Source organism: Cherax quadricarinatus, chromosome 45, assembly GCF_038502225.1.
Source record: "Cherax quadricarinatus isolate ZL_2023a chromosome 45, ASM3850222v1, whole genome shotgun sequence".
Taxonomy (NCBI): Eukaryota; Metazoa; Arthropoda; class Malacostraca; order Decapoda; family Parastacidae; genus Cherax; species Cherax quadricarinatus.
The window spans coordinates 22,635,846-22,660,529 of NC_091336.1; the positions used below are offsets into that span (position 1 = coordinate 22,635,846).

Here is a 24,684-nt window from a genome sequence, read left to right on the forward strand (position 1 = left end):
CATAACACACACACACACACACACACACAACAGTGAAGGAATAAAAAATATTTCAGTGCTTGTGAAGGCTTTTCTCGAGTGGGGTCGCAATGTCAGGAGAGTGGGAGAGAGGGAAGGAGTGGAGTGAGAGGGTAGTGGGGGCGAGGGAAGGCAGCAAGAGGATGGAAATGAGGGGAAATATATCGCTTAAGAGAGACGAAGATAGGAGAGAGAGGTGGATGTGATAAGGTAGGAAAGTGTTCATAAAAGAATGGAAAGGAAGGAAGAAGAAATAAAGAAAAGTGAGGGAAGAGGAACGATAAAATAGAAAAACGAGGGAATGAAAAAGGGCTGAAGGGAAGAAAAGTGGAGAAACGAAGAAAAAGGGTAAGGAGGAAAGAGGACGGAAGGGAGTAAAGAGGAGGGGTGGAAATGGATAAAAATAAGAAGCGAATTGGAATTGTGGGAGCCAGGTGGTGCATGTTTGGGAGGGGAATGGGTGGGGGGGGAGAGGGAAGTGGAAGGGTGCGTAGGGATAGGAAGGGTTGGGTTGGCTCTTGCAAGAGTAGAGGGGAGGGGTCGGTAGGAGGAGGTGGAGAAGGTTGGAAGAGGGAAGGGAGAGGAGGGGGAAGGTGACGAGAGGGAAGGGAGGAGCGCGTGTGGAGGGGTGCCTGCTTGTTCGTCTCCCTCAGTACCCTGTGGGACGTCGCTAGGGAGAGACTTCACCTCACCACCGCCTCCAGCACCCTCACTGGGCTCACCGCCTCCAGGAGACATCTCCAAGCTATACCCTCTCCAAACACCTCCACAGCCTGATCTGTAAACGCCTAACTCCTCGAAGATACACTGAAACGACTCCGAAATCGAGTTGTTGGAAAAATCTGGTTACTGAGCAGCGATTCACGTGTCTGTATGTACTTACCTCACCCACTTGATCACCACTCGCGTGAAGTATATGATGACCTCGCTAGAACGTAGCTATCACACGAAAGCCAAAACTTATATATAAGGGGCAGAGAGAAAATTACTTGGGAGGGGTTTGTACTTTCCTGGCTCGGCATGTGTACAGTATCGTGGTGGTCGTTGTTCTGTCAGGAGTGAAGATGATTGCGGAAGAACAGCAAATAGACACGAGTGAACAGTGGTAAACACGACATCTGGAGACTGTGGTTGTGATAGAAATTTTCGAATTTAATTAATATTAACTTGTGGGTTATTGAAATATAATAAAAACAAAATTAATATGCTTTGTGTTTAGAAAATAAAGGTAATAGAACGAGAAAAATTAAGAGAGTGGAACAGAGAAGAACTGTCGATTCGACGAAGGATTTAACAGGCACGAAGTCTATATTAATCACCTAATTTTCACTTTTTAAAGGTAAGGTGCTATGATGGTGTTGGTTTTATGCCCAGACTGTGTAAATAGATCTTTGAGTTTACGAATGAGCTGATCCTTAATTAAGACTGTGTTAGATGTTCCATGATCCAGGTCAAACGAGTTGCTCTTCGGCCCAAAATGTGAGAGTTGGTCCTTGGCGCAGTGTGAGTGTTACTCCGTATCACCTGAGGATCCACCTTCCCTCACAGCCTCCGAATGAAAACATCCGAGTTACTCAGCTGTTTTAGCTTTTAAGGTTTAAATAAGATATTACAAGGACCCCAATAGAATTACGTCACTTTGACTTTTTTGGATTATCTTAGGCAATTTACATTATGTATGATAATGGTACCTATATGTACCTGTGCCTAAATAAACTTACGAAAGATGTTTAACTTTTTTGGTAATTTTTAATTTACACCTAAATTTAAGTTTATTTAGGTACAGTTATGCACAAGTACAATTATACAAGTTTTAGGTGATTACATTGCAACATGTGTAAATTACCTATGATAACTAAAACATAAGTCGGTGACTTATCTTCATTCCTCATAATATCTCCTCATTAGCAGCGTAGGTCAGGTATACATACATCAGTTATAATTTTAACCATAAAAATTAAAACGGCTAAGTAACTCAGTTGCGTGAAAATAAATTACTCGAAAAAGAGATGCAATAAGGATAAAGTAAATTGGATAAATAAGATGAGCCTTAAATAGAGAAATTCAGCTTAATATACCTACACAAATGTTAACTATACAAGAAATCACTTTCCTCCCTTTCTGTAGCTTTATTCATTAATACCCTTTTAGCTTCGTAAGCTGGTTCTTGTTAAAACTGGCCTTGACATGTTCAGGCAATCCGTTCCACTCCTTTATTTCTGTATAATAAAAGGTGTTTGAGGCCTGATCACCTACTGTAGTTGCTACAAAATTGTGTTCACATCCCCTAGTACCGCTAGTACCCATAGTTCCCTAGGCCACGGGGGCGTTGACCCCCGGAACTCTTTCCAGGTAAACTCCAGGTTACCTTGGCTGAATTCTCAAAGATATTCTGGATAATGGTTGTGAGAAATTTTGTAAACATGGTTTAACTTCATCATGCATAAGGGGGATTACTAATAGACCCCCGGCTGTCTTCAAGAAGGCACTTGACAGGCACCTAAAGTCAGTACCTGACCAGCCGGGCTGTGGTTTGTATGTTGGACTGCGTGCGGTCAGAAGTAACAGCCTGATTGCTCAGGCCCTGCTCCACCATGAGGCCTGGTCACAGACCGGGCCGCGGGGGCGCTGACCCCCGAAACTCTCCAGGTATACTCCAGGTATCAGCTGAAAATAAATAGTATAAAATACCGACACAATGGAAACATAAACACATATGCAGTTTAATGTGATCCTTTTTGACAACGTTTCGCCCACACAGTGGGCTTTTTCCAAGTCACACACAGATTTGTGTGTGACTTGAAAAAGCCCACTGTGTGGGCGAAACGTTGTCAATAAAGGATCACATTAAACTGCATATGTGTTTGTTTCCAGGTATCAGCTTTACTCTCTCTCCAACGCTCAGCATATCCAGTTGTAATTCATCCTACCTACATCCTCTCTTGGACCCGAGTCCAAGAGGAAGGGCGAATTTTCAGGCGAGATGTTGGTTCTTAACTCAGACTGACTTGGATCTTGTGTTACTTCATGCCTAATAAGCAGAGCGACTGGCATACAGTCGAATTTACCAGGGTGAGGGAGGGCAGATGCACGGGAAGGTTACATAACACCTGCTGCACCTGTCGTGTAAAACTATGTAAACAGAAGGCAAACGATTGCTAACAACGTAAGGGAACTGGACGTGAATGCATTTCCCTTCCAGAGAGTGAAACCCAGACTTTGGAAAAGACGTTTCTCTCCTTGGACCCAGATCATTTGGATCTCTTGTAGTGATCTAGATCCAAAAATCGAAACGTTTTTAATAAAGTTACTTTTGGTGAATGAATTCGTGTCCATTCTCCCTCAAGTAAACAAATAACTAGCAGTAACTGTGGTGGATTGCATCCTGGTGGGGAGAATCTGAAAAAGAACTCCAATGAAAATAAGCCACACTGCTTGGCTCTCCTGGGTTATCCTCGGTTATCAATTCTCCATGGTGAATTTTTCATCGAGTAAGGGGGTGGAAATAAGCAAACACTTCTTCAGATTTAAGAGGTTGGAAATAAGCAAACACTTTACTTATTTCCACCCCCTTAAATCTCAAGAAGTAAACACTTCTTCAGATTTAAGGGGGTGGATTTATTATTATAATGAAAAAGAAGCGCTAAACCACGAGGGCTATACAGCTTAAGGGGGGTGGAAATAAAACACTTTACTTCTTCAGATTTAGCTAGTTTGTTAGCATGTTAGGACGTGCAGATTGTTAGAAATACAATCTGTTAGGATCTGAAGGTTGCTTGGAAATGTTAACTTGATTTGTATATATGAAAAGAACTACCAAATAGCAAAACTGAAGCCACTATATTTTCTTAGTTCAAATTAAGAGGACAAAGCTCATACACGAACTCGAATGGATTAATAAGCATGGATTAATAAGCATGGATTAATAAGCATGGGTTAGTAAGCATACATCAGTGTTCCTATATACAAGGACCCTAAGTGGAAATAAGTCACTCTGACTTTTTTAGGTTCCTCTAATTTACACTATGATAACTGAACTTAATGTGTAAGTGTACCTAATAAACTTACTATATAATTCATATATGTTTGTGAGACAAGCTAAGCATAGTCCGGTAGACCTACTGCATTATGTAAATAAAAAAAAATATGTATGTGGTTTAGGCATTCTGTCGAGAAAATGTTCTGTCCACCAGAGACTTATCAATTATCAAAGTCACAGTGTGACTTTGTCAATGGTCCAAGTCGGACCGAAACGTCGTCGTAAGCTTCTCTCTTTTATGTGCGGCTTATTTGTGTATCGTTCCAGTCACGGTATTGTGCCTTTTTTATTATCAATTATCTGAATTAATAATAATAATAATTATAATAATCATGCAGAACGTTCTTTCGATAAAATGCCATAAATCGCATTTTATATCTTATTTATGTATCTGGCGGTAAATTTTACCATTGATGTACAAATCTACTTCAGGACCCCAATGGAAATAAGTAAAGGACCCCAATGGAAATAAGTAAAGGACCCCAATGGAAATAAGTCACTCTGTCTGACTTTTTTGGGTTATCCCAGGTTCTCTACACATATGCTGCTATATATGATAATTCTATGTAACTGTATTTGTGTATACCTGAATAAAACTTACTTACTTACTTACTTACTTATTCAGAGTTCTTGTGTTCCTACAACAGGAAGTGTTAGCAGGTTGACAGGAAGTGGGATCAGAAGGGAAACATTGTTCCTACCAAAAAAAATTATATTAATCACATTCGTCGTATCGACCCGAGACGAAAGTAATAATTATTTTTTTTGCTGTTTGTTGGGAGTTCTATTATTATCAACAAATAGACCGTAAAATTATGATCGGGTTTTACGATTTATTTCCAAAAATCTGCCGAGGTTTGTACAGTTATTGTCATCCATTACTGATTTATTTTCAAATGTGGTTGATTGCAGTTTATTTATTCACGATATGACAGATATATTTTTTCTGACATGAGAATCATAATGCTGGGAACATGGGCAGTGATAGGACTTTTTTGGTCTGTGGGCGGCTGGCACCAACAGCCTGATTGAACAGGCCAGCTGCCGGGGACGCCATCTGGGATCGGGCCGCGAGGGTGGTTACGCCTAGAATCGACTAAAGGCAATCTGTAAATAACTGAAAGGACAGGGGTTCGATTATGGGAGAGGCGAGACGTATTTGCAAGTCTCCTAACATTTGCTGTTCCTGTCACCTAGTAGGAGGTGGACAGTTGTAGATCGCATCCAAGAGGACCTAAAGACCTTTCAAGTTTATTTAGGCACAGGTACATAAAAGCACAATTATTATAGTGTAAATTTTCTAGGATAACCAAAAAAAAAAGGTCAATGAAAGTATAAGACACATGTGCTACTGGATATCTTTATTGTAGACGTTTCGCCATCCAGTGGCTTTATCAATACAGATTCTAGGACATAATAGGAAGACAGTAGAACTATATACAAAAGATGAGGTAATCAGTCCCTCGGCCTTGGAGTTAGTGTTCACAGCATCGTGGTGGAGGAGAATCTGTCTTATACTTTCATATAGTCGGTATTTTATACCTTTCTTGCACAAAAAAAAGGTCAAAGTGACTTAGCCGTAATAAGCCGAACTTCCTGGTTTTCTTGAGTTATCCCGGGTTATTAACCCTCTAGAGATAACTCGAGTAAATCTTCTTCGAGAAACAGAAATATCGAAAAGCACAAGTTATTTGTGGTCAGAATATGAAGAGGAATTCATGTAGTTTCTGACGCGACCATCAACACAATTGTCAACACAGATTTGTTAAGTTATACCATGAGTTAAGGAAAGATCCTGGACTTCACCTTACGAAACGAAGCAAATTTGATAATTATGGACAGGGTAGATTATAGTGGAAAAATGAAAATATTATTAGAAGACTTACGTGCCTCTTAAGAACAACATGCTACTGAGAGTTGGGGAAGAAAGTAATCATTCTTGCAAGGCTTCCCTGGTAGAATAACCCACTGGAATACAATGGAAATGAGTCACTCTACTGGATTTCACTGAGTTATCTAAGGTATTTTACTCTGCGACTATGTAAGACAACTGTAAAAGTCTAAACTTGTGTAATGTGCCTGAATAAGCTTAGTTATTTCCCGAGGGAACTTGATAGATTTCTCAAAATCAGTTCCTCATCAGCTGGGTTGTGGTGCATACGTTGGATTGCTGGAGGCGGACACTAACAGCTTGATCGATCGGGTGAGCAATCTGGAGGTCGGGGAACCGGGCCGTGGGGGCCGGTGGCCTCCGGAAGCGACTCCAGGTAAACTTCAGGTAATAAGGGTCCTTTGATCTCCAGGATGCGATAAACAACCGTCTGTAAACACACTGATATTTACTTACTGCTCGATAAACAGGGACAACAGATGTAAAGAAACAACCCAAAGGTTTCCACTTGGGCTCGAACCCTAACCTTTTAGATGCTAGCTGAAAGCTTTACCACTTGAGCCTATGCCTGGTCATGGACCGGGCCGCGGGGGCGTTGATCCCCGGAATAACCTCCTGGTAACCTCCAGGTATGCAGTGCTCCTGTAGCGTGGAGACTAGAATTTCACTAGGTGATTAAGAGGATCCTTGCCAACGGCAGATCTATAAGTAGCATAACCTTGGGACGGATGTTACTTATACTTCTTGATATGAAGCCAAGTCCTTATCGCATCCGAATTTATTAAGTTCTATATTATTAAGATTATAGGAGCCGCACTTGTTTTCTTTATCTACGACAATGACTTTGCATTTATTTACATAGAACCGCGTCTGCCACAACTCAGACCACAAATTCAATCTTTTAGAAATGATAAACAGTTGTATTGTATTGGTGTTTTCTGGTGTTCCCTTTAGAACTAATTTGCTCGTATCTTTTTGTATCTCCATCAGTTTTGTAAATTGTACGGAAGGGACCGCACACTGCAAAACAACCACTGTGAAAAAATAGTGAAATTCCAACCGCTTTCGTGATTTCTCACTGGCCCATGGCCGGGCTCAGAGAGTAGATTAACTCTCGAAACACTTCAAAGGTATTCACAAGTATATCAAGGAACTATAAAAATAAAAAATTAACAGGAAAGCATGTAAGGACGAGACTACACCTTACTGCCATCTCACAACACCTGACCTTTTTATGATGATGTAGGGAGGTAATCACCGCCTATTACGGGTTATAATTATTTGTTAATTGTTAGGCCAAAGAGGGATGTCAAGAACGGGAAGGGGGAAGACCGGAAATAGAGCAGTGAAAGAGTCGTGGACAAACAGGAAGAGAGAGACTGCGCCTCAATATGGAAGGGCTATGGTTTATTTGCAATCGTGTCATTACGATTTCTTAAGTCATGGAAGGGCTTGTTAACGTAAGAAACGTCAAGTGACCTGACTACTGTGGGTTCAGCTTTATAAAGGGGATAATTTTTGTCACAGTGACGAGTTTGAAGTGTCTACCATTCTAACTGAATAAAAAAGGCACAATACCGTGACTGGAACAATACACAAATAACCCGCACGTAGAAGAAACTTATGACGACGTTTCGGTCCAGCTTGAACCATTAACTAGTTAATGACTAATGACTAGCTGATGGGCCAATCCAAGTCGCATCGAAACGTCGTCATTAATGCACGAGTGAGAGGGATTGGAGCCGAATTGGACTTTCACTTGAGTTAACAGGGTTATCAAAGCTTATTCCTTGAGTAGTACTGATAATGGGTTAGGCGAATACTTTTTAGTGGGTTTAGGTTTGACAATGACTATCCAAGTATGGGCCGGTAGGCCTACTGCAGTGTTCCATCTTTCGTATGTTTTTGAGTTCTTAGGTGCGGGATATTTGTGTACCGTTCTGATTCCTCCTGATGTCCCAAAATCTGTTGCCTCAGTCAACCCTCGACCCAAAAAGCAGCTTTTTTCTGTCCCTTATCATACGCTACCACGTTAATACATCTAGTTCGGCACCAGTCAGAGGCTGTCTTCAGTAAGGATTTCAGTGCCAGAACAAGTATTTTACACATCGTTCTCTGTTACTACAAATAATTTAGCGAAAAAAATATCAGAAAATGTGCTAGGAAAGACTTTTGTGAAGTATTGAAGTTGATAAATTATCCTCAAGTGATTTTGTAGACTGAGAGATGTGTAAATATTGGTAGTAATGCTGATAATATTATTGCAAATTGACATATTTGCAACTTAATGGGACATTTATTAGGCAATGTTTCTCCCACCAGGTGCGAAATGTTACCGTAAATGTTTGTTTTCTCTCAAATTCTAAGCATTAGCATAATAAATATCAAGTTGATTTTTTCAAATCTTATTTTCTTTGTTTTAGGTTGGGTTCATTTACATATATCTACACAACGTTTGTTTAACATCAAAAGCGCTACATAAACAACCACAATACACCTGGCAACGAACCTGCCCATCATAAAGCAAAGGAACGTTCAAATGTGAACTTTTGCCACTCGCTATGCGAGAATTAACTGACTTGAGAACCCTGGTAATAAGATTCCTCAGTTCTCGGTATTCTTGCAATCTGTACCCCGGTCACCCTTTCTGTGTTCTCACAGACAAAGCAAGATCACGTTGATAAAGATCTTACGACCAGTGTGCTTGTGCGTGAGAATGCGGAGGCTTCGGCATGAGAGTCTTGGGACACTAGCGTGGGAATCTGCAATTTATGGCTGTCCACGGTGGTTCATTGAATGTAGTAGCGGCGGCTGGCTCCCTGACTGACTGATAACCGGATGGGTCAGCAGTACTCCAAACACACACACACACACACACACACACACACACACACACACACACACACACACACACACACACACACACACACACACACACACACACACACACACACACGTGAACGACATGACGGAAGGAATAGACTCAGAAGTGTCCCTGTTTGCAGATGTGAAGTTGATGAGAAGAATTCAATCGGACGAGGACCAGGCAGAACTACAAAGGGGATCTGGACAGGCTGCAGGCCTGGTCCAGAAACTGGCTCCTAGAGTTCAAATCACCAAGTGCAAAGTCATGAAGATTGGGGAAGGGCAAAGAAAGCAGACGGAGTATAGTTTAGGGAGCCAGAGACAAACCTCATTCAAGGAAAAGGATCTTGGGGTGAGTATGACACCGGATACATCTCCTGAGGTGCACATCAACCAAATCACTGCTGCAGCATATGGGCGCCTGGCAATCCTAAGAGCAGCATTCCAACATCTCCATAAGGAATCGTTCATGATCCTGTACACCGTGTATGTCAGGCCTATATTGGAGTATGCAGTACCAGTTTGGAACCCACACCTAGCCAAGCATGTAAGGAAATTAAAGAAAGTTCAAAGGTTTGCAACAAGACTAGTCCCGGAGCTAAGAGGTATGTCCTACGAGGAGAGGTTAAGGGAAATCAACCTGACGACATTGGAGGACAGGAGAGATAGGCAGGATATGATAACGACATATAAAATGCTGAGAGGAATTGACAAGGTGGATAGAGACAGGATGTTCCAGAGATGGGATACAGCAACAAGAGGTCACAACTGGAAGCTGAAGACTCAAGTGAATCACAGGTATGTTAGGCAGTAGGTATGATAAGGCTCATGGAGCAGGAAGAGTGACCTAGTAGCGACCAGTGAAGAGGCGGGGCCAGGAGCTGTGACTCGACCCCTGCAACCACAACTAGGCGAGTACGTACACACACACTATGATTTATCCGTTTATCATAGCTTATGTCTAGTATGGAATTGAAACCTGCTCAACGTTTTGTCCTCTGGCAGGATTGTTAGGCTTTGTCTCACCAGCTTGTACATTGTTAAATGTTTTAATTTGTATCGTGCTTAATTTCGTGTTTAATTTGTATCGTGCTGCAGCCCCTAAATTTCGTGCAGCAGGTTTAGGAGGAAACCTTCCATGAGATGGTAAGATATACGATAATCCAAACATTAACTATTAAGAATATATTTATTGGGGAAACGCTAAACCCATAGGGGTCATGCAGCCCCTTGGGAAATCCGAGAAATTCACTCTCCAACCAAGGGAGGGTGCAGCAGGTTCGATTCCTTGGGTCAAGAACCCCCCTCGCCGGGGTCAAGGAAACCTTCCATGAGATAAGAGTAAGATATACGTATATCTTACCATATTTAAATTTATTTCTTCGTTGAATCATCTCTTTATTAACTTTAATCTGCGTTCTAAATGTTTAAGAGAAAGTTTGAAGATTCTTAGTGTATTGTTTTGTTTATTCTTTGAATATTAAGACTACCGACAATATGCCAGGTTAATGAACACAAACTTGTTAAGTTCCTCAAGTCACTTGCTGATCAGCCTGGGTCAACAAAGAAACGAAAACTTTATTGAATAAAATATTTCAATAATGCACAAGTCGATGTCATGAGGAAGTGACATCACGAGACGAGTTGACAAAGAAGACAAGATGACCATCTTAAGGTGGGGTTGCAACGGTTGTAACAATGGGGGTATGAGGCATTTCCTGCCAAACAAGGCTGCATCACACACCCTAACAGGTGAAACGGGACAACAGAATGTGTTAGGTCGCTGACGTAACAGTCGTTATAAACACTCGTAGAAACAAAAGCGTCACTACAACGCACATGATAAAAACGTTTCGAAACCGAAATTTTCTCCACTAGTCAACAAGATATTTAATTCATGTACTAATTGTTGTAAAAAGATAACAATGTGTGGGATATGGTCCTTTATTAAGACGTTTTGTCTTTATCAGCAGATGGAAGCCCTGACGACCGAAACGTTTACTCACTAAGGTGCCATAACCTGCGCATTGTCATTATCTTAGTAGACCAACTAGATAACAATACTTTAAGGGGAAGGTGCCCTAAAATTAACGGATATTAAATATCACACTTGTAGCTGGTAGGGTTATACTGAAAATTAATAACAATAATAATAATAATAATAAAAATAATAATCTTTATTTCTACAAGTACGTGTACAAAGTATAAGGGTCAAACTGACATCAATGACATACTGCTCTACAGAAAGCCCCTTGTTATGCAGAGCATTTAGGAGAAATTTGGCTAATTTTGATCCCAGGATGCGACCCACACTAATCGACTAACCCCCAGGTACCTAGTTTTTACTGCTAGGTGAACAGGGGCAGCAGATGTCTTAAAACACACCCTAATGTTTTCCAACCGCACCGGGGATCGAACCACGGACCTCAGTGTGGGAGCTGAGTGCGTTACCAACCCAGTACTGAGTAAATGGAACCTTAACAATATTAAGTCACACACTGTTTACTAAGATGTGAAAAAATATCACCAAAATATTGAAATGGAAGCTAGACAAGTTTTGGTGCGTCGTGGACTGTCATGTGAGTGACTTAATCTACGACAGACAGAAACGTCGTCTAATTTCCATTTCTAATTTTTACGTTGTAATTACTACGGTAAATACAACATGAGGCTGAAAGCCGTCTAGTAGGTTTACTCACAGAGGGACGGATGTAACTGTTCTCAAGGATATCTGAAGAATGCAAAGAGAAATTTAAACCGTTAGCCAATCTCTTCATTGTATTACTGCAACGGGTATAGTGACATCATTACATTTATGAGGAATGAGCTAAATCTGTAGGAAGAGGGGATAGAAGGCATTCAAGCTTCATTTCTTAGATCAAGAGTCCGTCACCAGCATCAAGGTGATGGGAGAGAGGGAAGACTATAGTAACGAAAACGTGGTAGAAAGCTAGTGTTAGGCTTGTGAACAAAATGGAAAATAGGTCCTTACTTGATTTATCACATAGTTAAATCAGAAACAAACCGGAGTCACCTTGAAAATAATTTTGTCAATAATAATCATCACAGCTTCACAAAGGGTTAATCTCTCATTTCACGTCTGCTGAATTTCCTCAGTAAGATATTTAAAGCGGAAGGTCAGAAGAATGATTACAAGTTTCTTTACCCAAACTTCAGTAAATCATGGTATAGTCCCATACCGGAAAGTGCAGTGTATTGAGAGAGTTCTAAGAGGCATCATTGCACAACCTTGGGCAACATGGGTTTAGAGTAGGTGGCTCCTGGACCACTTTGACAAATTCGAACCACACAATAGAACGAAAAACTAATATGAAAGACTTGGGAGTGATAATGTCATAGGATCTCACGTCAGAGGATCTCGCCTTCAGGGATCACAAAAGTGTCACTATCACCTCTGTGAGGAAAATGATTGGCTGGAATTCTGCTATACACTAACTGCCCCATTCAAGGCAGGTGAAATTGCAAACCTTCGCTGTTTGTATAGTTCGGTCAAGCATGTTAATCCAAGGAGGGACTTGCCCCAAATCTACACACAAATCATGCCGTATGAAAGCGAAAGACTAGGCAGACGGTGCAACATGCCCCAGTGAAAAGCAGGGGTATCCTGAGTACACAGAGAAAAAAACAATAAGTGTCTAGGTCCCAAGACTATTCAACAACTTCCCTGGCTGTCTTCAATGGAGAACTGGACAGATACCTAAAGTCAGCGTCCGATCAGCCGGGCTGTGGTTCGTACATTGGTTTGCGTGCGACCAGTAGTAACAGCCTGCTTGATCAAGACCTGATCCATAGGGAGGTCTGGTCGAAAACCGGATCGTGGGGGCGTTGACCCCCGGAACAACCTCCAGGTAGGTAGGTAGATGGATAGTCATGAATGACATGCTTGTTGGTTACTTGTAGTCGCTTCAGGAGGTCATTGTCCCCACGGTCTGGTCCCAGACTGGTTGCTGGCCTGATCGATCAGCCTGCTAGTGCCTGCAGTCCAATCGCATGCACCACAGCCACGCTGATGAAAAACTGACTTGAAAAACTGTCGAGCTTCCTCTTGAAGACAGCCGGAGGTCTGTTGGTAATCTCCTACTCAGATCCTTATTATCCTTCCCCAACCTTCGTTTTTCCTCTTTTACCACGATTAAGATCAAAGACCCGCCGATTCCGTGGGTGTAATAAAAACATACTCCTGCTCGATGGGTTGGCAGTTCGATACCAGTTCAGGTCAACCCCCTCGTATTGTTACACTGACGAGTGTGACAAACATATTTATTTTTGATATAACCAAAATGTGTTTCCAGCCCTAAAATAATTGGTTGGTGTTAACTCGATATCACTACAGTACACGAGTAATGGACCCCCACCCCAGTCACTACCACCATAGTACGACCCCTCCAGAGTGGTCCTCGCCCCAGTGAGCATCACCCAGTGGCCCAACCCCCTCATCACAACGAACATCACTACAGTGATCCCTTCCAGAGTGATTCCACACCACGGTGAAACTCACTGCTGTGAACACAGGTCCCACCACAGCAATTCTTACAGAACGGTAGCATTCGGTACGGTTCGACCTTTTTTGTTTGTTAAAACCCACGGCACTAAATTACGGAATATTATTTCTGACAGGTACAATAAAAAAAAGAGAGAAACACCGCACCGTACCGTATTTGCCAGTCTTGCAGTGAAGTGAACCCCACTACAGTGAACCCCCACATCGGAGGACACGTTACACTGCTTCCCTCATACCTCGGTGGGGAGGGGAAAGGGGGAGTTAACTGGGAGTACCAGGAAACACGGTCGACACAATCCGTGTGCGATCTCTCGTCCTTCACAATAGTTGGTTTCCTGTTTCACTGCTCAACGCCCTTATTAGATTCACTAATGCAAAAGATGAATGTTCACGTTTTTCTATTTGTATTATTCGGAAAACTGGTCGTTCCAGCTCACGGTGTATGTTCGTCCGCGCAGCCTAGCTACCTTCTCTCGTTCGTGCCAGCTCGCGGTGTTCCGTCGTTCGTGCGGGCTAGCTGCCTTCTCTCATTCGTGCCAGCTCGCGGTGTTCCGTCGTTCGTGCGGGCTAGCTGCCTTCTCTCATTCGTGCCAGCTCGCGGTGTTCCGTCGTTCGAGCAGCCTAGCTGCCTTCTCTCGGTCTTGCAAGCTCGCCACGTTCAGAAATTCGTACAAGTCACCAGTATTCTTTCATTAGGGTAATGTCGCTGCATTCTCTCGTTCGTATAAGCTCGCAGCAATCCCTCGCTGGTGTAACTGGATGTAAGGAGTCACATCGGACCGTGAAGGTAGATCATGGTAATGAACATGATATTGAATATATGGACTTCAGTAAGGCTTTTGACAGGGTCCCACATCAGAGACTATTGAGGAAAATTAAGGCACATGGAATAGGAGGAGAAATTTTTTCCTGGACAGAGGACAGAGTTTGCATAAATGGGGAGAAATCAGAGTGGGGAAGCGTTACGAGGGGTGTTCCACAGGGGTCAGTGTTGGACCCCCTGTTGTTCACAATCTACATAAACGACATTGATGAGGGCATAAAGAGCGACATGAGCAAGTTTGCCGATGACACCAAAATAGGCCGTCGAATTCATTCTGACGAGGACATTAGAGCACTCCAGGAAGATTTGAATAGACTGATGCAGTGGTCGGAGACGTGGCAGATGCAGTTTATTATAGACAAATGCAAAGTTCTAAATGTTGGACAGGAAAATAATCATGCCACATATAAACTAAATAATGTAGATCTTAATATTACGGATTGCGAAAAAGATTTAGGAGTTCTGGTTAGCAGTAATCTGAAACCAAGATAACAGTGCATTAGTGCTCGCAATAAAGCTAACAGAATCCTTGGCTTCATATCAAGAAGCATAAATAATAGGAGTCCTCAGGTTGTTCTTCAACTCTAGTTAGACCTCATTTAGATTATGCTGCACAGTTTTGGTCACCGTTTTACAGAATGGATATAAATGCTCTGAAAAACATACAAAGGAGGATGACAAAGTTGATCCCATGTATCAGAAATTTTCCCTATGAGGATAGACTGAGGGCCCTGAATCTACACTCTCTAGAAAGGCATAGAATTAGGAGGGATATGATTGAGGTGTATAATGGAAGACAGGAATAAATAAAGGGGATGTAAATAACGTGCTGAAAATATCTAGCCTAGACAGGACTCGTAGTAATGGTTTTAAGTTGGAAAAATTCAGATTCAGGAAGGATATAGGAAAGCACTGGTTTGGTAATAGAGTTGTGGATGAGTGGAACAAACTCCCAAGTAGAGGCTAAAACGTTGTGTAGTTTTAAAAATAGGTTAGATAAATACACGTGTGGGTGTGAGTTGGACCTGATTAGCTTGTGCTACTAGTCAGTTGCCGTGTTCCTTCCTTAAGTGAATGTGACCTGACCTGACTAGGTTGGGGCATTGGCTGAAGTCGGTAGAAGACTTGGACCTGCCTCACATGGGCCAGTAGGCCTGCTGCAGTGTTCCTTCTTTCTTATGTTCTTAAGTCACTCCATTCGTATTGTTGACAGCTAAGAACTACGACTGTTTTTTTTTAATTATCTATGCAAGAAAATGTACCTCTGTTCCTGTTACACAGCTGCGCTGTATTCTTGAGCCTCCTCTCGTAAATTTCCGAGTAACAGTTGGGAGTGAGAACAGATGGTCACTGGAGAATGAGAGCAGATTCTCACTGGTGAGAAAGGCGCTCAAGCTTAGAATACCGATTGTATCAGGCCAGTCCGGGGAGACTGAACGGGTTTTGTGGCTACCTTACGTGTGTGAGGACAGTATGTCTCAGAAAAGATATTGCTGATCGTGTTGAGATTTAACAGAAGGAACCTTCTGTTAGCTGGGGAGAAAACAGATCATATGCTTGAGATTTGAGAGCGATTCTAGAGGTTTGGGGGAGGGGTAATCATCGTTCTGCACATAGAAATCACTCCCTACTAATGCAAGGCTAGGCAGACGGTGCATTATTATTATTATAATCAAGGGGGAAGCGCCAAACCCGGAGGATTATACAGCGCCTGGGGGGGGATGTGGAAGGCATTCAGGCTTAATTCGGGGAACTGGAGCACAGATCCAATTCCCTAAATCAAGAGCCCCTCACCAACATCAAGGAACCTTCCTTGAGGGGGGCAGACGGTGCAACATAACCCCAGTGATAGGGAGGGGCGACAGGAGTACACTAAAACACAATATGTGTCCGGGGCCCAAGACTGTTCTACAGCATCCCGTCAATCGTAAGTTTAATTACCAATAGACTTCTGGCTGTCTTCAAGAGGGAACTCAACAGATACTTAGTGCCCGATCAACAGGGCTGTGGCTTGTACGTTGAATTACGTGCGGCCAGCAGCAACATCCTGTGATGAATGGTTTGAAAAACCGACAAGTTGAAGATTAAGACACTTATGCAGCATATGGGAATCTTTATTCAGGAAACGTTTCGCCACACAGTGGCTTCATCAGTCCAATACAAAGAGGAAGGCGTAAGGAGAGGAGGAGTGTGAGGTAATCAGTCCCTCAGCCTGGAGTCGATGTGTTCAGTCCATCAATCTTGTAGAATGTACAGCATAGGGCCGTAGACGTGGCTTATATACTGTAGTGAGGTGAGGTGAAGCAGGCGGAGGCGGGGTCATAGTGGTACCATCCACTAGTCGAAGTAGGTCTTTGTCCAAAGGTTGAACAAGTGTTGAAGATTTCTTTGTAACAAGATCCCATGATGCTGCAGTGTCCGCCTGCTTCACCTCACCTCACTACAGTATATAAGCCACGTCTACGGCCCTATGCTGTACATTCTACAAGATTGATGGACTGAACACATCGACTCCAGGCTGAGGGACTGATTACCTCACACTCCTCCTCTCCTTACGCCTTCCTCTTTGTATTGGACTGATGAAGCCACTGTGTGGCGAAACGTTTCCTGAATAAAGATTCCCATATGCTGCATAAGTGTCTTAATCTTCAGCAACATCCTGGTTGATCAGGCCCTGATTCACCTGGAGGCCTAATCGGGGATGGAGCCGCGGGAGCGTTGACCCCCAGAACCTCTAGATGGGTAGAGTTGGTAGACAAACTAACCAGTGAGATATCAAATAATCAATCAATCAAGTTTATTCTCTATATTATAGAGAATAAACTTGTCTTATAGATGTGATGAATGGTTTGAAAAACCGACAAGTTGAAGATTGAGACACTTATGCAGCATATGGGAATCTTTATTCAGGAAACGTTTCGCCACACAGTGGCTTCATCAGTCCAATACAAAGAGGAAGGCGTAAGGAGAGGAGGAGTATGAGGTAATCAGTCCCTCAGCCTGGAATCGATGTGTTCAGTCCATCAATCTTGTAGAATGTACAGCATAGGGCCGTAGACGTGGCTTATATACTGTAGTGAGGTGACTTGAAGCAGACGGAGGCGGGATCATAGTGGTACCATCCACTAGTCGAAGTAGGTCTTTGTCCAAAGGTTGAACAAGCGTTGAAGAATTCTTTGTAAGAAGATCCCATGATGCTGCAGTGTCTGACAGTTGTGATGAATGGACAAAGACCTACTTCGACTAGTGGATGGTACCACTATGATCCCGCCTCCGTCTGCTTCAAGTCACCTCACTACAGTATATAAGCCACGTCTACGGCCCTATGCTGTACATTCTACAAGATTGATGGACTGAACACATCGACTCCAGGCTGAGGGACTGATTACCTCATACTCCTCCTCTCCTTACGCCTTCCTCTTTGTATTGGACTGATGAAGCCACTGTGTGGCGAAACGTTTCCTGAATAAAGATTCCCATATGCTGCATAAGTGTCTCAATCTTCAACTTGTCTTATAGAGTCTATAAGGATTACAATGCGGGGTTTACAGATTTTGGATATTGTGTGGTTTACACTCTTGACATACTAGTGTGAGATGAAAGCTCCTTAAAGGTTTTGTACTCTAGCTGGATTTGCTGGCCTATTCTTTCCGTCTCATGAGCACGTGAGAGGAAAGGTAAAAATTACGAATATTTACATACATTCAGTATACACTTACATAACATAAGAACATAAGAAAGGAGGAACACTGCAGCAGGCCTGTTGGCCCATACTAGGCAGGTCCTTTACAATTCATCCCACTAACAAAACATTTGCCCAACCCAATTTTCTATGCTACCCAAGAAATAAGCTCTGATGTGCATAAATAAGCTCTGATTTACCTTCTTGTGTTTCTTGATAGTTCTCATTCCTGCAATATTTCCTTTACAGTTTACGTGTCCTGCCGAGTCCAAGACCTACTTAAAGAAAGTAATGATCGCTTGACTAGATTTGATTTTCTCTGCGAGTTACTAATAAACAACAACAACTTACGTCACTGTATTACTCCCAGTACCTAGGGAAGTAACAAGAATAAAAAAAAAAAAACTGGGAACGTACTCTTTGGATGAAAGATAAGAAGTGACAATATACGTGGAAGATGCTGGAGGACCTAGTCCTAAGCCTGCACACTACCATAAGAACGTACTGGAGTGAGAGAATTTATTATTATTATAATCAAGGGGAAGCGTTAAAACCGTAAGATTATACAGCGCCTGTGGAAGGGGGGATGTGGAAGGCATTCAGGCTTAATTCGGGGAACTGGAGCATAGATCCAATTCCCTAAATCAAGAGCCCCTCACCAACATTAAGGAACTGGAGTGAGAGAAATCGAAGGAAGTGTAAAATAAACTCAGTGAAAAGCAGGGAATCCACGAGCACAATAAGAGGGTTTAGAAAGACACGTAAGCAAACACTATAACATATTTATTAGAAAACGTGATCAAGGTCCCAGGACCGAAACGTTTTCTAATAAATATGTTATAGTGTTTGCTTACGTGTCTTTCTAAACCAACTTGTCGGTATTTATTACCAAGGTTTATACCACAATAAGAGGGCACTATGTCAACATCCGAGGGCCTGTTCAGCTTGCACCAGCAGTCATTAGAAATACTGCTTGAACAAATGTATAAATATTCAAGAGGAAACTACGTCACTACCTGCGCAGGGTGCCAGATAAATTTGCCTGTGATGAATATGTGGGCTGCCGTGCCACCACCAGCAACAGCCTGGCTGACCAACCAATTAAAAGGAAGGTGGGGCCGTGAGAGCAGAAGATTCTCGAAATAGGTTCCAGGTAAACCACAAAAGTCGCATGTAAACGTGTGACCTGGAAAATCCGAAGTAAAATATTACATACGATAACACGCGGATTAAGGTGGTCACATATCCCCCATGACGTCAGTCACATATCCCCCATGACGTCAGTCACATATCCCCCATGATGTCAGTCACATATCCCCCATGACGTCAGTCACATATCCCCCATGATGTCAGTCACATATCCCCCATGATGTCAGTCACATATCCCCCATGACGTCAGTCACATATCCCCCATGACGTCAGTCACATATCCCCCATGACGTCAGTCACATATCCCCCATGACGTCAGTCACATATCCCCCATGACGTCAGTCACATATCCCCCATGACGTCAGTCACATATCCCCCATGACGTCAGACTCATATCCCCCATGACGTCAGTCTCATGTCCCCCATGTCAGTCACATATCCCCCATGATGTCAGTCACATATCCCCCATGATGTCAATCACATATCCTCCATGACGTCAGACTCATATCCCCCATGACGTCAGTCTCATGTCCCCCATGTCAGTCACATATCCACCATGATGTCAGTCACATATCCCCCATGACGTCAATCACATATCCTCCATGACGTCAGACTCATATCCCCCATGACGTCAGTCTCACATCCCCCATGACGTCATAAACCATGTACTTTAAGGCTCATACAATTCAGATAAAAGTGAAAATTCTCTCTTAGATTCAAGGTAGACATTTAAAAAACTTCTGCTTACCTGGAATAGCTGTCGGATGTCACTGCCACCGCTGCCCGGTCCCAGAACAAGCCTCGTAGTTGCTTGTCTGATAGATGGAACTGTTAGTGCCCGCCCCCAGCAGTCCAACGCATGCACCACAACCCGGATGATCAGGAACTGCTTTAAGGAATATGTAGTTTACTCATAAAGACAGCTAGGGAGGGTACTGAAGAGTCGTGGTCCCCTAAAGCTTGCTGAGTTTTCTCAGTGTACTCATTGTACACTCACTTTGGCTTAAATAGCAATGTTCATTTTGCCGAATAAGGCAAGCAAAAATTTGTGTATACAGTATTTTCGCAAAAAAATCATTCTGAACCTAATGAAAAAAATATTTCATTGTCTTTGTTTTTTATTAAATTATTGTAAACTAATCTAAAATATATTTAGTTGGATTAGGCTAAATTAAACTGAGCTTGTTATAAGGTTTGGTTAGCGCTTCTTTTTGATTATAATAATAATAATAATAATATAAGGTTTGGTAACTTTTCTAAGGTTCTTTTGGTTCAAAATTACTAATTTTTACATTAATATAAATGAAAAAAAGTCTTTAAACGTATAAGAGAAAATTTTAGAAAGGACTTAATTTTAATTGAGTTCTTGCTAAATAACAAGTTTTACCTATTCGGCACAAATATATATATATATATATATATATATATATATATATATATATATATATATATATATATATATATATATATATATATATATATGTACTCGCCTAATTGTGTTTGCAGGCGTCGAGACTCGGCTCCTGGCCCTGCCTCTTCACTAAGTGCTACTAGGTCCTCTCTCCCCCTGCTCCATGAGCTTTATCATACCTCATCTTAAAGCTATGTATGGTTCCTGCCTCCACTACCTCACTTGCTAGGCAAAAGCTTGTGTGTGGCTTGGTCCCAAATCTGTATACTGCCATAACATACTGGAGTGAGAGATATGGGAGGAAGTGTTCTTATGTGGGGCAGCGGGCCTCCAGCAGCAACGGCCTGGTTGACCAGGCGAGCACCAGACGAGCCTGGCCCATGGCCGGGCTCAGAGAGTAGATATACTCTCGAAATTCTTCAAAGGTATATCAAAGGTAAAGTGTGTGTGTGTGTGTGTGTGTGTGTATGTGTGTATGTGTGTGTGTGTGTGTGTGTGTGTGTATTACCACACAGGACTTCTACTAAGGTAGGGTTACCCAAATGGGAAACAATGACTGTCATTCATTACTGAATGATATTACCAGAAGTGCCCAGACGTCACAACTACCGGCCCACTCAGTGAAGCATTCAGTGCCACAAGATATTTTAATGAAGGATGATCCCCGGGTAACATCAACATGTAGGTGGGTGATGCCCTTGGTCGTACTGCGACCTTTACACTGCCTGAGCGTGAAGAGTTACCGGAAGCGAAACAGATCTATGAGAGGATCGTTGACCTTTCATCCCTTGCCTTTGTTGCCTTCTCTCTCTCTCTCTCTCTCTCTCTCTCTCTCTCTCTCTCTCTCTCTCTCTCTCTCTCTTTTACACGGTTTGACAAAGTTAGGTTAAGGATCCCTAGCTTTATTGACAAGCTATTTACAGGTTAAGGATTCCTAACTTTATTGACAAGCTAAGAGCTGTTATCTACATCAGCTCATTTCAAAGCATTTTTATTGTTATGAGACATACAAGCAGGGAACAGGATGAAGTTGGAGCCATCTGTGGGTCAGCATTTTCATCCGATCAACTGACGTTATCTCGTTGACATCATAATGCTGTACGAATGTGTTCCATACTCGAGTGATCCTGGGGATAAATGATCTCAGATGAAGTGATGTTCTGGAGAAGGGTACAGCCAGAGTGAAGTTGCTGCTTTCTGCCCGTCTTGTGGCATAAAAGCTTGTTTCACGCTGTCCTCGAAGTGGATCCAAGTGTGGTACTCTGACAATATTGGCCTTGTACATAACAGTAAGGCCACCCACATCCCTCCTATGTTGAAGGTTCTGCTGAAATGACAGATCTATCCAGGATGAGTCAAGGCGAGAGATGAGACGTCTTGCTCTGTTCTCTACTCTGTCAAGCAGTCGCAGATGAGGGGGAGGGGGCAGGCAAACCAAGAAAGTGGAGCATACTCCAAGGTGTGAGCGTACTTGTGCCTCGTACAGGATCTTGCAACCCCTACTGTCAAGCAGATGCGAGATACGCATCTCTCTCTCTCTCTCTCTCTCTCTCTCTATCCCATCTTTGTTTATTCTTATTCCTTTCTTCATGGTTTTCTTTCTGTTTTCACTTTATCTTCTTGTTTGATTATCATTTTCTTTTTCTTCTGTTTCTACTGTTACTCCTATCTTCAACTTCTTTCCTCATCTTTTTCTTGTTTCTCTTCTTATGTCATCTTATTCTTCCTTCATATCAGAGAGTACATACCAAGCTGATACCGGGACTCTAATGCCCTGATTCGTGCACGAATGTGGGTTGGCCGGAAAGTCGTGATTACATAGTTTTTTCGTGTCGGGTAATTCTCCGTCCCATGATGCAGTTGACCTTCAACTCTCCACATTAAGGCGAACTTGACCTCAATCAAGAACAAGAAAAAACCGCACAACTAACCCACAAATCCGAGGTAAAGTTAGACGATGTTTCGGCCTGTCTTGGACTATTATCAAGTCGAGATTTGATAATGGGTTAGAAAGGACCGAAATGTTAGATTTGTCTTCAGTTTGTGGGCTACGAAATGTTTCAGCCACGTTACTATGACTTTCGTTTATCTAGAATATCAAAATGACCGGACTATTGTTCGTTGAACTGCGTGCGGTCAGCAGCAATAACCTTGCTGATCAGACCTATCCACCAGGAGGCCTGGTCATGGACTGGTCCGCAGGGGCGTTCGCCATTGGAATACTCTACACGTAATAATAATAATAATAATAATAATAATTAATAATAATCTTCATTTATACAAGTACATATTACACTGTGCACAAGAATAGCTGACATCAAAAACCTTGTCATTCAGAGCATTTTGGGTAAATTGGGTTAATTTTGTCCTCAGGATGCGACTCGCACCAGTCGATTAACACTCAGGTACCTACTTTACTGACAGATGAACAGGGACAGCAGGTGTCTTAAGGAAACACGTCCTAATGTTTCTAGTCGTACCGGGGATCGAACCACGGACCTCAGTGTGTGAGCTGCAATTGAGTTACATATGATAGGTATGACAAGCATTTTAATCGCTCTTGAGAGAGTGACAATAAAACATCGGTAGATTTTTAAATAGATACGGACAGATATGCACACAATAAAACAAATAGGAGGTTACCTGGAGGTTATTCCGGGGATCAACGCCCCCGCGGCCCGGTCCATGACCAGGCCTCCCGATGGATCAGGGCCTGATCAACTAGGCTGGAAAAGCAAAAACAAAAACAAAGACAAGAAGAAGACAGAAACAAACACAGACAGATAAATATTTGATAACAAGTTAGTGCATCTGTGGTAATAATAACCCAGTTACACTGTTGATTGGCGATAATTATAAAACAATCACAGAAACACGAATGTGGTGTGTGTGTGTGTCTGTGTGCGTGTCTGTCTGTCTATTCTATAATGTTGCATTGTGTGGAATGTTGGCGGAAAGTCGAAGTGTGCGTGTGTACTCTCATATATGTACTCACCAACATGTTCCGTGGTCTAGTCTCAGCTCGTGTGTGTGTGTGTGTGTGTGTGTGTGTGTGTGTGTGTGTGTGTGTGTGTGTGTTTGAGAGTGACTATTTAAGTCTGCATGCTGTTAGCTATGGTGCTTGATGCCTCCACTTAACATTTGAGAGACAGGCGTGAATTAGTTGTGTCCACTGCAGCGAGACAGCTTGTGCCGTCACTCCACTTGTTCACCTGGTGAAGAAATGCTTCTTGACGTTCGCTTGTTTATCTGCGCTTAACCTAACTTCATTTGTTTTAATTTTCTAACATGATTGCTAACGTCATTTTATTTTTACTCGGTGACCTTACAAATACTGCTTTATTTATATCAAGCTAGGCTACCTGGAGGTTTTCCTGGGGGTCAACGCCCCCACGGCCTAATATTCGACCAGGCCTTCCGGTGGATCCAGGCCTAATCAACCAGGCTGTTACCACTGGCTGCACGTAATCCAACGTATAAACCACAACCCGGCTGGTCGTGCACTGACTTTAGGTGTTTGTCCAATTCCTCTTTAAATACTTATATCTGTCTACGAATGAGCAACAGTGCTTGTGTAGTCCCAGGAAACGTTCAGATCTGCATGTTCTCTTGAAAGTTCTCTTGAAACCCGATCTATGATAATCAAGCCTCTCCCACTGCTCTGAGTTAAATGATTCGTACAGATTTGGTGCTTCATGTTGTGTGTGGATGTGTTTACTCACCTAATTGTGGTTGCAGGGGTCGATACTCAGCTCCTGGCCCTGCCTCTTCACTGTTGTGTGTGCGTGCGTGCGCGCCCATGCACATACTCGGAATTCACAAGTGTTGTGTATCAAAACTCTCTTCAGAAATCGGAAAGTGGTTGTCAACCATTTGAGCATTTCTGGTTCAACCTTTCCGCTGATCATACAGTACCATCATCACCACCATCTTTGCTAGCAGGCAAGATCTTATTTTCTTATTTTCTATAGTTAGTCCTATACTGTTAACTGACGTGTAAAGAACAGGTCTTGGCTGCTTGAAACATGACATTAAGATTCATAGAAAGTGAGGGAAGGTTTGTCATTTGTCACACAGTAACATTAGCTAACGAGTTGAAAATTAATGCAACTGAAAATTAATGCAACTTGTCATCCAGTACTATTTGACAGTGAGTTGAACTTGATTATCAATGCAACTCATTAAGGTGCCGCTGTCTCATTATGGTACGAAACAATATACTGCATTTAACAGTTAATTTTAAGAACACTGACTGTCGAAATTTCAGACATTGATTTCTACAAG

The 24,684-nt window shown here is 42.4% G+C and overlaps 1 protein-coding gene across 1 annotated transcript in view; it reads left to right on the forward strand.

The window, feature by feature from the left end:
- The first annotated feature begins 626 nt into the window (after nucleotides 1-626).
- LOC128694893 (protein artichoke-like) overlaps nucleotides 627-24,684 on the forward strand; it is a 50,504-nt gene continuing 26,446 nt past the window's right edge. The window contains exon 1 of the mRNA XM_070094363.1: nucleotides 627-1,357. The gene's annotated coding sequence lies outside the window, so the exon portion shown is untranslated. The remainder of the gene's footprint in view (nucleotides 1,358-24,684) is intronic.